An 11,845-nucleotide genomic window follows, 5' to 3' on the forward strand; every position below is an offset into this window, starting at 1 on the left:
GAAGTGGCTCCAGGAGGGACCACGCAGGCTTTAAAAGTTGTACCGAAACTGTACTTGGGCGGCCATTGAGCAGAATCACGAATGTATTGACCCCCACGGCGTAATACATGGTATGAGCCAGAGTATGGTGGTTGCAGAGCTGCACAAACATAGTCATCTCATATCATGACGAAATCACATTATTTCAAGTCCTTATGAACAAAGAACTGTGACGTGGTGTGAGCATGAGGTAGAGGCAGGGGCAGGCGTCGTGAGCACGCACTTGTTCGTCGAGGGCCCGCAGGTCTACATCTACATCTACATTTATACTCCGCAAGCCACCCAACGGTGTGTGGCAGAGGGCACTTTACGTGCCACTGTCATTACCTCCCTTTTCTGTTCCAGTCGCGTATGGTTCGCGGGAAGAACGACTGTCTGAAAGCCTCCGTGCGCACTCGAATCTCTCTAATTTTACATTCGTGATCTCCTCGGGAGGTATAAGTAGGGGGAAGCAATATATTCGATACCTCGTCCAGAAACGCACCCTCTCGAAACCTGGCGAGCAAGCTACACCGTGATGCAGAGCACCTCTCTTGCAGAGTCTGCTACTTGAGTTTTTGCTAAACATCACGGTTACCAAATAACCCTGTGACGAAACGCGCCGCTCTTCTTTGGATCTTCTCTATCTCCTCCGTCAACCCGATCTGGTACAGATCCCACACTGATGAGCAATACTCAAGTATAGGTCGAATGAGTGTTTTGTAAGCCACCTCCTTTGTTGATGGACTACATTTTCTAAGGACTCTCCCAATGAATCTCAACCTGGTACCCACCTTACCAACAATTAATTTTATGTGATCATTCCACTTCAAATCGTTCCGCACGCATACTCCCAGATATTTTACAGAAGTAACTGCTACCAGTGTTTGTTCTGCTATCATATAATCATACAATAAAGGATCCTTCTTTTTATGTACTCGCAATACGTTACATTTATCTATGTTAAGGGTCAGTTGCCACTCCCTGCACCAAGTGCCTATCCGCTGCAGATCTTCCTGCATTTCGGTACAATTTTCTAATGCTGCAACTTCTCTGTATACTACAGCATCATCCGCGAAAAGCCACATGGAACTTCCGACACTATCTACTAGGTCATTTATATATATTGTGAAAAGCAATGGTCCCATAACACTCCCCTGTGGCACGCCAGAGGTTACCTTAACATCTGTAGACGTCTCTCCATTGATAACAACATGCTGTGTTCTGTTTGCAAAAAACTCTTCAATCCAGCCACACAGCTGGTTTGATATTCCGTAGGCTCTTACTTTGTTTATCAGGCGAAACTGCGGAACTGTATCGAATGCCTTTCGGAAGTCAAGGATAATAGCATCTACCTGGGAGCCTGTATCTAATATTTTCTGGGTCTCATGAACAAATACAGCGAGTTGGGTCTCACACGATCGCTGTTTCCGGAATCCATGTTGATTCCTACAGAGTAGATTCTGGGTTTCCAAAAGCGACATGATGCACGAGCAAAAAACATGTTATAAAATTCTACAACAGATCGACGTCAGAGATATAGGTCTATAGTTTTGCGCATCTGCTCAACGACCCTTCTTGAAGACTGGGACTACCTGTGCTCTTTTCCAATCATTTGGAACCTTACGTTCCTCTAGAGACTTGCGGTACACGGCTGTTAGAAAGGGGACAAGTTCTTTTGCGTACTCTGTGTAGAATCGAATTGGTGTCCCGTCAGGTCCAGTGGGCTTTCCTCTGTTGAGTGATTGCAGTTGCTTTTCTATTCCTTGGACACTTATTTCGATGTCAGCCATTTTTTCGTTTGTGCGACGATTTAGAGAAGGAACTGCCGTGCGGTCTTCCTCTGTTAAACAGCTTTGGAAAAAGGTGTTTAGTATTTCAGCTTTACGCGTGTCATCCTCTGTTTCAATGCCATCATCATCCTGGAGTGTCTGGATATGCTGTTTCGAGCCACTTACTGATTTAACGTAAGACCAGAACTTCCTAGGATTTTCTGTCAAGTCAGTACATAGAATTTTACTTTCAGTAGCATCCGTTGGAGAAGTGTCATCGACAAATTCGGCAGGCAGGATGAACAGTTCACCATACAGGATCTCCACCAACAAAGCACTGAGTTCCTCCTTGTGTGCGGAGTGGATTCCCAACAATACCCATGGCGAAGCCTCAGACGAAAGCCTGCTGTAGCACATGAGTGCAGCTTTTAGTGTTCTGTGCCATCGCTCCACTAGTCCATTGGCCTGCGGATGATTTGCTGTCGTGTGCAATTTTGCCACCATACCCAACTCACATAGGCGAGCAAAAAGTGACATCTTGAGCTGGTGGCCCTGGTTCGTGGTAAGTGACGAGGCAACCAAATCTAGCCACCCACGCCGAAATGAACGCTCGAGTGATTGTCTCATCTGTAATGTCCACCTGGGGTACCACCTCCACCCAATGGGGGATGCGGTCAATCACGGAGAGGATGTATTTGTATCACTCGGACGTGGCAAGACGACCATCCACATCAATGTGCACATGGCACAGGCAGCATCTGGGGACATCAAACTTTTCTAACAGTGGTTGCGCATGTCTGCTCACCTTGATCCGTTGACAAGGAACGCACATGCGTGACCACAAGCAGCAAACGTGCTGCATGCCCGGTCAGACAAAACATTCGGTTACGAGGTATTGTTGCCCGCATTCCGGGGTGGCCAAGATTATGTAATGAGTCAAAAATCCCATACCGAAAGGGGGAAGGCACCAAGGAGTGGGTTGAACCAGTAGAGACGTCACAGATGATAGGAGTTGACGACCTGTGCAGGGCAATAGGTTTGATGACAAATAAGGTCCATTGTCCCACAGCAGACGTTGTGTGTCCATGTCTTCAGCTTGAAGCCGCACCAGTTCCTCTAAGTTCAATGGGGTGGAGATCATCAAAATGCAGGAGAGGTAGTCGGCAACTACATTTTCCACACTGCAGATGTCACAAGCATCCGAAGAGTGTTGGCAAGTAAAGTCCATGTGCTGGAAGCAGTGCGGTGGGAGATCTTTCGCTGGGCTGTGGATCGCGATCGAAGGCCAACCATTTACACTGACTCCTTGTTAGCTTTTTTGAGAAGAAACAGAGCAGTTGCACTGAGTCTGCAGTGTGCTGTTGGAGGACAGCACCTATTGCTGACTCGCTAGCGTCGGTGTTGACAGTAATCCGCGCCAGTCCTGTTTACGCTTCCCTGTTGTTTTTTTACTGGAGAGGGTGTCGGTTAGAGCCGATTGGACAGAGGCACCCCGAGGTATATGTTGCCGATAAAAAGTTCATCATCCCTAAGAAACAGTGCAGTTGTGTGTAATCCTCAGGGAGAAGCAGAGCAAGGATGTTTGCAATTCGTGAATTAGTAGAGTGGATGCCATCAGCCGAGACCGTATGGCCAAGGAAAGTAACAGATGTGCAACAGAGCTGCGATTTTTCATGGCCACAAGAGCTGCACGAACTGCATCAAAGTGAAATTGGTGTTCCTTCGCAGACGAGGAAAAGATAGTATGTCATCCAAGTAGGAAAGGAAGTGGTAGCAAAATTGAATCAATAAAACTTTGCCATGTCTGTGCTACGATTTTTAAACCATAGGGTATGAAGCAGTATTCGAAAATGCCAAACGGCGTAATGATCGCTGTTTTTGGAATGTCCAGTGGATGCATTGGAATACTCTGATATGCCTTCCAACAGTCCAAGACAGAAAATAACTGTGTGTAATCCTGAATATGAGGAATCTGATAGTTGTCTATAATAGTCCTAGCATTAAGGGACCTGTATTCCCCGCACATGGGGAGCGAACTGTCTTCCTTAGCCACCAGCTGGATGGGAGAGGGCACCCAAAGCCAGTAAATCCTGAACTATCTCTTTCGCTTGCTACAATTTTGAAGCATTAAGATGTCAAGCTTTGTCACATATGGGAGGGCCGTCTGTGGTGCGGATTTGGTGTCAGGTGCCGTTGCTGATTGCAGAGACCCATGAAGGCAGACACGCATGGTGGGGCAAGACGGGGGGCAGGAGTGGCAACGTTGACTGACCTTGGTGTGCCAGGATGGCGTGTACGAAATATCGGCAGTAGGCAATGGCTGAGCACACTGCGCGGTACTCACGGAAAAAGAGCGATCCCCCAACGTGGGAAAATGAGCATCTGAACCAGAACAGAATGACGTGGCTGGGGCCTCAGCAAGAGACAGTGAAGATGGACATGGCACAATGGCCATGCAATGCGAAGGATCCCGTGAAGCGGGGACAAGAGTATCCTGCAGGTCCAACTGTGTCCGCACGGAACCGGGAGCAGGAAAGGTGCAGCTCGACACAGGAGCGAAGCAGAGCGAATACACAGTAGGAGAGGGAAGCTGCATTGATAGGAGTGGCTCTGCAGAGAGGCAGCGTAAGGTAACCCGTGCATGAGCCAAGTCAGTGGAAGTGGTAGCAATGCGGTAGCGTAACTCCGCATTATGAGTGCGTAGTCTGTCAATCTGCTGGCGGACGTCTGATAAATCAGAGAGGCAAGCCATAATATCTTCGAGCAGAGGAGCACATGTAGAAAGCATGGCCCAGGACATGGAGAGCGGAGACGTACTGCACTCATTCAAGCACAGAATGGTAGAAACAGATGCATGGCGGAGTGTAGCAGCCTGTAGGTCCAGCAAAAGCTTGTAATGGTGTAGAAAGTCCAACACGATCTCAGGTTCATCCACATCGGCAACTTGGAAGGTCCAAGGAAATGTTGCGCCTGGGGATAGACGAAGTGACATCTTGATGGATGGAGGCGATATGAGAGTGATTCGTGGCGATCAGTGTGAGGTTAGCAGGAGAAAGCATGTTGCCGCATGCTTGGCCGGGATAACACTGACATTGGCACCAGGAGGCCTCTTCTTCACTGTGAGTCCAGATCATGAAAATGTCATCAATAAATCTGTATCAAACTTTGGGTTGGCAGGCTTGGGTAACCAAGAAGGCTTCCTCTAAGCGACCTTTTAAGCTTTGGGTTGGCAGGATTGGGTATTGATGAGACATCTTCATGATCTGGACTCACAGTGAAGAAGAAGTCCAGAATTTCCTCTCCAACCTCAACTCTTTTGGTTCCATCAGATTCACCTGGTCCTACTCCAAATCCCATGCCACTGTCCTTGACGTTGACCTCCATCTGTCCAATGGCCAGCTTCACACATCCGTCCACATCAAACCCACCAACAATCAACAGTACCTCCATTTTGACAGCTGCCACCCATTCCATATCAAACGGTCGCTTCCCTACAGCTTAGGTCTTCGTGGCAAACGAATCTGCTCCAGTCCTGAATCCCTGAACCATTACACCAATAACCTGAAAACAGCTTTCTCATCCCGCAACTACCCTCCCGACCTGGTACAGAAGCAAATAGCTAGAGCCACTTCCTCATCCCCTCAAACCCAGAACCTCCCACAGAAGAACCCCAAAAGTGCCCCACTTAGGATACTTTCCGGGACTGGATCAGACTCTGAATGTGGCTCTCCAGCAGGGATACGACTTCCTCAAATCCTGCCCTGAATGAGATCCATCCTTCATGAAATCCTCCCCACCCCACCAAGAGTGTCTTTCTGCCGTTCACCTAACCTTCGTAACCTCTTGGTTCATCCCTATGAAATCCCCAAACCACCTTTCCTACCCTCTGGCTCCTACCCTTGTAACCGTTCCCGGTGTAAGACCTGTCCCATCCACCCTCCCATCACAACCTACTCCAGACCTGTAACCCGGAAGGTGTACACGATCAAAGGCACAGCCACATGTGAAAGCACCCACTTGATTTACCAACTGACATGTCTACACTGTGAAGCCTTTTATGTGGAAATGACCAGCAACAAACTGGCCATTCACATGAACAGACACAGGCAGACAGTGTTTGTTGGTAATGTGGATCACCCTGTGGCTAAACATGCCTTGGTGCACGGCCAGCACATCTTGGCACAGTGTTACACCGTCCGGCTTATCTGGATACTTCCCACTGACACCAACCTATCAGAACTCCGGAGATGGTAACTTGCCCTTCAATATATTCTCTCTTCCTGTTACCCACCAGGCCTCAACCTCCTTTAATTTCAAGTTGCCACTGCTCATACCTCACCTGTCATTCAACAACATCTTTGCCTCTGTACTTCCGCCTTGACTGACATCCCTGCCCAACCTCTTTGCATTTACATATGTCTGCCTGTGTGTGTATATGTGCGGATGGATATGTGTGTGTGTGCGCGCGCGAGTGTATACCTGTCCTTTTTTCCCCCTAAGATAAGTCTTTCCACTCCCGGGATTGGAATGACTTCTTACTCTCTCCCTTAAAACCCACATCCTTTCATTTTTCCCTCTCCTTCTCTCTTTCCTGATGAAGCAACCTTGGGTTGCAAAAGCTTGAAATTTGTGTCTGTGTTTTTTATTGTCTCTATCAACATACCAACGCTTTCGTTTGGTAAGTTACAGCTTCTTTGTTTTTAGATATATTTTTCCCACATGGAATGTTTCCCCCTATATATAACAATAGAGATTTTAAGATTAATATTTCTATTATTTACCCCATTCCCTTAAATGGCACAAAATGCATATACCATATTTACAGATTTATTTATTCCTATTCAAGAATTCATCTATGGTATAGAAGGAGTTCTCAAGGAGATATGATTTCAATTTATTTTTGAAGCTATTACTGCTGTCTGTCAGACATTTTATTTCATCTAGTAATTTGTCAAAAAATTTTATAGCAGCATATTTCACCCCTTTCTGTTCCAAAGACAGGTTGAATAAAGGATAGTGTAAGTCTTTCATTTTTCTGGTATTATAATCATGAATGCCACTGTTGTTTTTAAACTGGTCCATGTTGTTGAGAACGAATTTTATTATTGAGTACATGTACTGTGAGGCTGTTGTAAGAATTCCCAATCTTTTAAAAAGATGCCTACAATATGTGCAACTATAAACCCCACACATTACTAAACCACTTTGTTTCGAGCAGTGAATACTTTTTGTCTAAATGTTGAGTTACCCCAAAGTATTATTCCGTATGACAACAGAGAGTGGAAGTTTGCAAAGTATGTTAGCTTACTAATTTCTATATCCTCAGAATTGGTAGTTATTCTGATTGCAAAAATTGCTGAACCTAGTTGCTTTAGAAGATCCAAAATATGAATTTTCCAATTAAGAGTCTCATCTATACGTACACCCAAAACTTAGTATTCTCTAGCCTGTCTACTGACTTCTGTTGATGTGGTTATATTTATTGAAGGAACAGTACTTTTTGCAGCAGAAAATTGGATGTACTGTTTTTTTTTGTTTTGTTTTGTTTTTTTTTTTTTTTTCGAAGTTTAGCGCAAGCCCATTTGCAGAAAACCAATTAATGACTTCTCCAAAGCCTTTATTTGTATCATTTTCAATTGGAGTTTCTTTTACTAGATTAATAATGATGCTTGTATCATCAGCAAAAAGTGTCAGTTCAGCTTCCTGTTTCAGATAGGAAGGGAGGTCGTTCACATATATTAAGAACAGAAGGGAACCCATGATTGAACCCTGTGGAATACCTAATGTAATTTCACCCCAGTTAGATGAAATGGCAAACTTATTTAAATCACTTGACCCATATAAGGAAACTTTTTGCTTCCTGTTCTGTAGGTATGACTTAAACCACTTGCATGCTATTCCATTTATACCATAGAATTGTAATTTCTGTAATATAATGTCATGTTCACACAATCAAATGCTTTGGACAAGTCACAGAAAATTCCTATTGGTGACATTTTACTATTTAAAGACTATTAGGTGGACAGTGAAACTGTGTATTGCTGTCCCAGTGGAATAGCATTTTTGAAATCCGAACTGTGATTTACGAAGTATCCCATTACTGTTGAGATGGCTAACCGCTCTTCAGTACATTACTTTCTCGAAGATTCTTGAAAATGCTGTAAGCAAGGATACTGGGTGATAATTATTGACATCAGTGGTGTCCCCCTTTTTATAGAGAGGCCTGACAATGGCATATTTTAACTTGTCTGGGAAAATACCTTGAGTTAGTGATGCATTACATATGTGACTCAGAACATCAGCTGTAATTGCTCCACATTGTTTTAATATCTTATTAGAGATGTCATCTATTCCAACAGAACATTTATTTTTCAAAGATTTAATAATTTTACTTATTTCACAAGAGGTTGTTAGGTGAAAGTTAATCAGACTAATTTTTTTCAAAACGGACTCTTCCATGTACTGCCTGGCTTTTCCTTTTGAACTGTTCTCATCAATTTTTTCTCCTACAATTAAGAAATGGTTGTTGAATACATTAGCTACTTGTGTACTGTTAGTTAGAATGGCCTTGTTCTCTTTAATAGTAATACTACCTACTCCAGTGGTTACTTTTCCTGTCTCCCTTCTAACAACATTCCATATTGATTTTATTTTGTTGCCATAGTTGTTAATTTCTTCTCTAACATACATATTTCTTGATTTCCTTACAACTTTTCTCAGTATGTTACAATAATTTTTATAGTGTAAAACTAGTTCTGGATCTTTACTAGTTCTTGCTGCCTCATAGAGTTTTCTTTTTCTTCCTGAAGACACTTTAATACCTGTAGTAATCCAAGGTGTATGGTGTTACATTTAGTAATTTTCTTTGGGAAACAATGTTCAAAAAGGGATATAAATTTATCAAGAAATATGTTGCATTTATCATTAGTATTTGTCTCATTATATACATCTCCCCAATTAACATTCTTAAGCTTTTTTCTGAAGTGCTCCGTAGATACCATGTTGAACGACCTCACATTTTTACTTAATGGTTTCCGAACTGTATACCCTGTTAGGTTTTGTAAGTTAATCAGTTGTGCATCATGGTCTGACAATCCATTTACCACAGGAAAAGCATTTGTTTGTTTTACATCCTCTTTCTGTACAAATACATTGTCTATTAGTGTGCTGCTGTCTTGAGCTATATGTGTAGGGAAATTGATCACTGATTCTAAGTTATATGTTGTTAATAACACTTCTAGTTCACTTTTCCTTTCAGAATTACTCAGAAAGTTTACATTGAAATCACCACATATTAATAACTTCTTCTTCTTGTGTGACAGACAGCATAATAAGAAGTCAAACTTTTTTATGAACAGCTCCTAGTCTCCTTATGGGGACCTGTACACTGTTTCTAATATCAGTACTACATTATCTAGCTGAAGTTCACAAGCACAAACCTCAAAGTGATGATCAACACAAAATTTCCTTACTTCCACAGTTTTGCATTTATAGCCTTGTTTTATGAGAATGGCAACTCCTCCTATATCCATCCTAGATCTACAACTGTAAGATGCTAAATTATAGCCACATATACTGTCACTATCCATGCCCACAGTTACATGGTGTCCAGTCAGAGTATATCAATCTCATTCTTATTTTTGAGATCATCTAAACACACTAATAGCTCATCCACTTTATTTTTTATTCCCCTGATATTTTCATGAAGTAAGTTGATTCTTCCCTTAGATTCCCCCATTTACTGTACATGAAGTTTCTTTTATTTTATTTATCTTGATTGTCACCTGTCTGGGCTTTGTCTTTAACCTAAAAAACCTGTCTGCCTGGACCCATTAATCACATGGATCACCCCTTGTGTGACTGTGGACAGCCTTACAGTTTCTGCTAATAGAGAAGCTAACTTACTTTTCCCCATCCTATTCAGGTGTAGCCATGTATTGGAAGTGAAACATGGACGATAAATAGTTTGGACAAGAAGAGAATAGAAGCTTTCGAAATGTGGTGCTGCAGAAGAATGCTGAAGATTAGATGGGTAGATCACATAACTAATGAGGAAGTATTGAATAGGATTGGGGAGAAGAGAATTTTGTGGCACAACTTGACCAGAAGAAGGGATCGGTTGGTAGTACATGTTCTGAGGCATCAAGGGATCACCAATTTAGTATTGGAGGGCAGCGTGGAGGGTAAAAATTGTAGAGGGAGACCAAGAGATGAATACACTAAGCAGATTCAGAAGGATGTAGGGTGCTGTAGGTACTGGGAGATGAAGAAGCTTGCACAGGATGGAGTAGCATGGAGAGCTGCATCAAACCAGTCTCAGAACTGAAGACCACAACAACAACACATTCAGGTGTAGGCCATGTGTAGTGTAGCCCCACCTACCAATAGCATTTACTGGAACAACCCTTATGTGAGATTCTGCCGGTGTCTGGAGCATCCTCTTCAGCTCAGTGTTAACATGACTTACAGCAGTGTTAACCCAGGGCTAATCATTGTGGTGAAAGACCTCCACAAGCCCCACATTTTTGTGCTCAGTTTCTGCTCCTATTCTATCCAGGTCACTCCTAATACTGTATCTTGGATTCATAGCCAGGCTGTTTCCTACTCCCCCAACTATAATTACGTTATCTTCCTTCTCAAAGTCCCTGCGTAGCTGACCCAAGTTTTCTGTCACCTGGCTAAGGCTAGCACTTGGTTTCACGAAAGTTGTGGCCTGGTACCCTGCACCTAATTTTTTCTGAAGCTGCTGGCCCACACCCCTCCCATGACTGCTGCCTATAAGCAGAATTCTTTTTTTCCTATTCTGGTTTGATCCCGACCTGTCTTTTTTTCTCCAAGCTACTATTCTGCTTTAACCTACTTTCAACTACATCTGGATGAGGCCCTTCCTCCACTTCAGAAAGCAAGCCAAACTGATTTACTAATTGAATTTCTGGAGTTTTTTTCCAGTGCTTCCCTTTTTCACCCTTTTCTTGCTACCTTTTCCCAGTTCCCAGTTTTTTTTTTTTTTTTTTTTTTTTCATAATTCGAAGTTCAAGTTTTCTAATTCAGCCTTAAGGGCACAAATTTTTGCCTCCTGTTCAGTGATATTTCTGTCCTTTCTATATAACTTACACTGCTGTGGATGAGCCCTATTTTCTACCTTCGTTTCCTCACCGCTACATTCGCCCCAATGAAACTATAACTTACAGTCTACACACAATACCCCCATTTCAAATTTCTGCAGCAGCCACCACATTTGTCACACATGGTTTGATAGACAAACAAAAAAGCAGAGAATAAGTTGGCGCAAGACCACAGTAGTTTCGTAACCTGTAGCCTACTAATCTGTAAATAAACACTAATGTAAACAAACTTGTAAACTTACTTCCAAAAGATTTAACTACCTGAACTCTGTATGACTGAGATGAATTAATTTGAATTTGAAGCAATAAATCTAGTCAAAAATGAAAATCTACACTCGCGTGAAATTTACGCCTAAAAACGTAAACAAAACTAGTTACTGCCGGTCTTTTACAAAATACTTCCTTTTCAATCTAAATACGGTCAGAAAAGTGAAACCTTCAATAGATGGCCTACAGAAGAAGTATATACACTAGTCAAAAATGTAATATTACTTAATTAGCTCTTATTTCAATATAATCACTTCACTTAGCGAGAGCTTCGTATACGCGTGTCTGCCTAGCTCCAGAGATGCATGTGTGTGCATTGTGTTGTACAGGTGCTGAATGTCAGTTTGTGGAATGCAGTTCCATGGCTGTTGCACTTGGCCGATCAATACTGTGACGATTAATGCTATTTGTCGATGATGCTGGAGTTGTCATTCAATGATGTCCCATATGTGCTCAATTGGAGGCAGGTCTGGTGATTGGGCAGGCCAAGGCAACATGTCAACACACTGTATGCCATGTTGGGTCACAACACCAGTATGTGGTTGAATGTTATCCTGTTGGAAAACACCCACTGGAATGCTGTTCATGAATGTCAGCACAACAAGTCAAACCACCATACTGACATATAAATTTGCAGTCAGGGTAAGTGGGGTAAACAAGAGA

Source organism: Schistocerca cancellata, chromosome 9 (genome assembly GCF_023864275.1).
Source record: "Schistocerca cancellata isolate TAMUIC-IGC-003103 chromosome 9, iqSchCanc2.1, whole genome shotgun sequence".
NCBI lineage: Eukaryota > Metazoa > Arthropoda > Insecta > Orthoptera > Acrididae > Schistocerca > Schistocerca cancellata.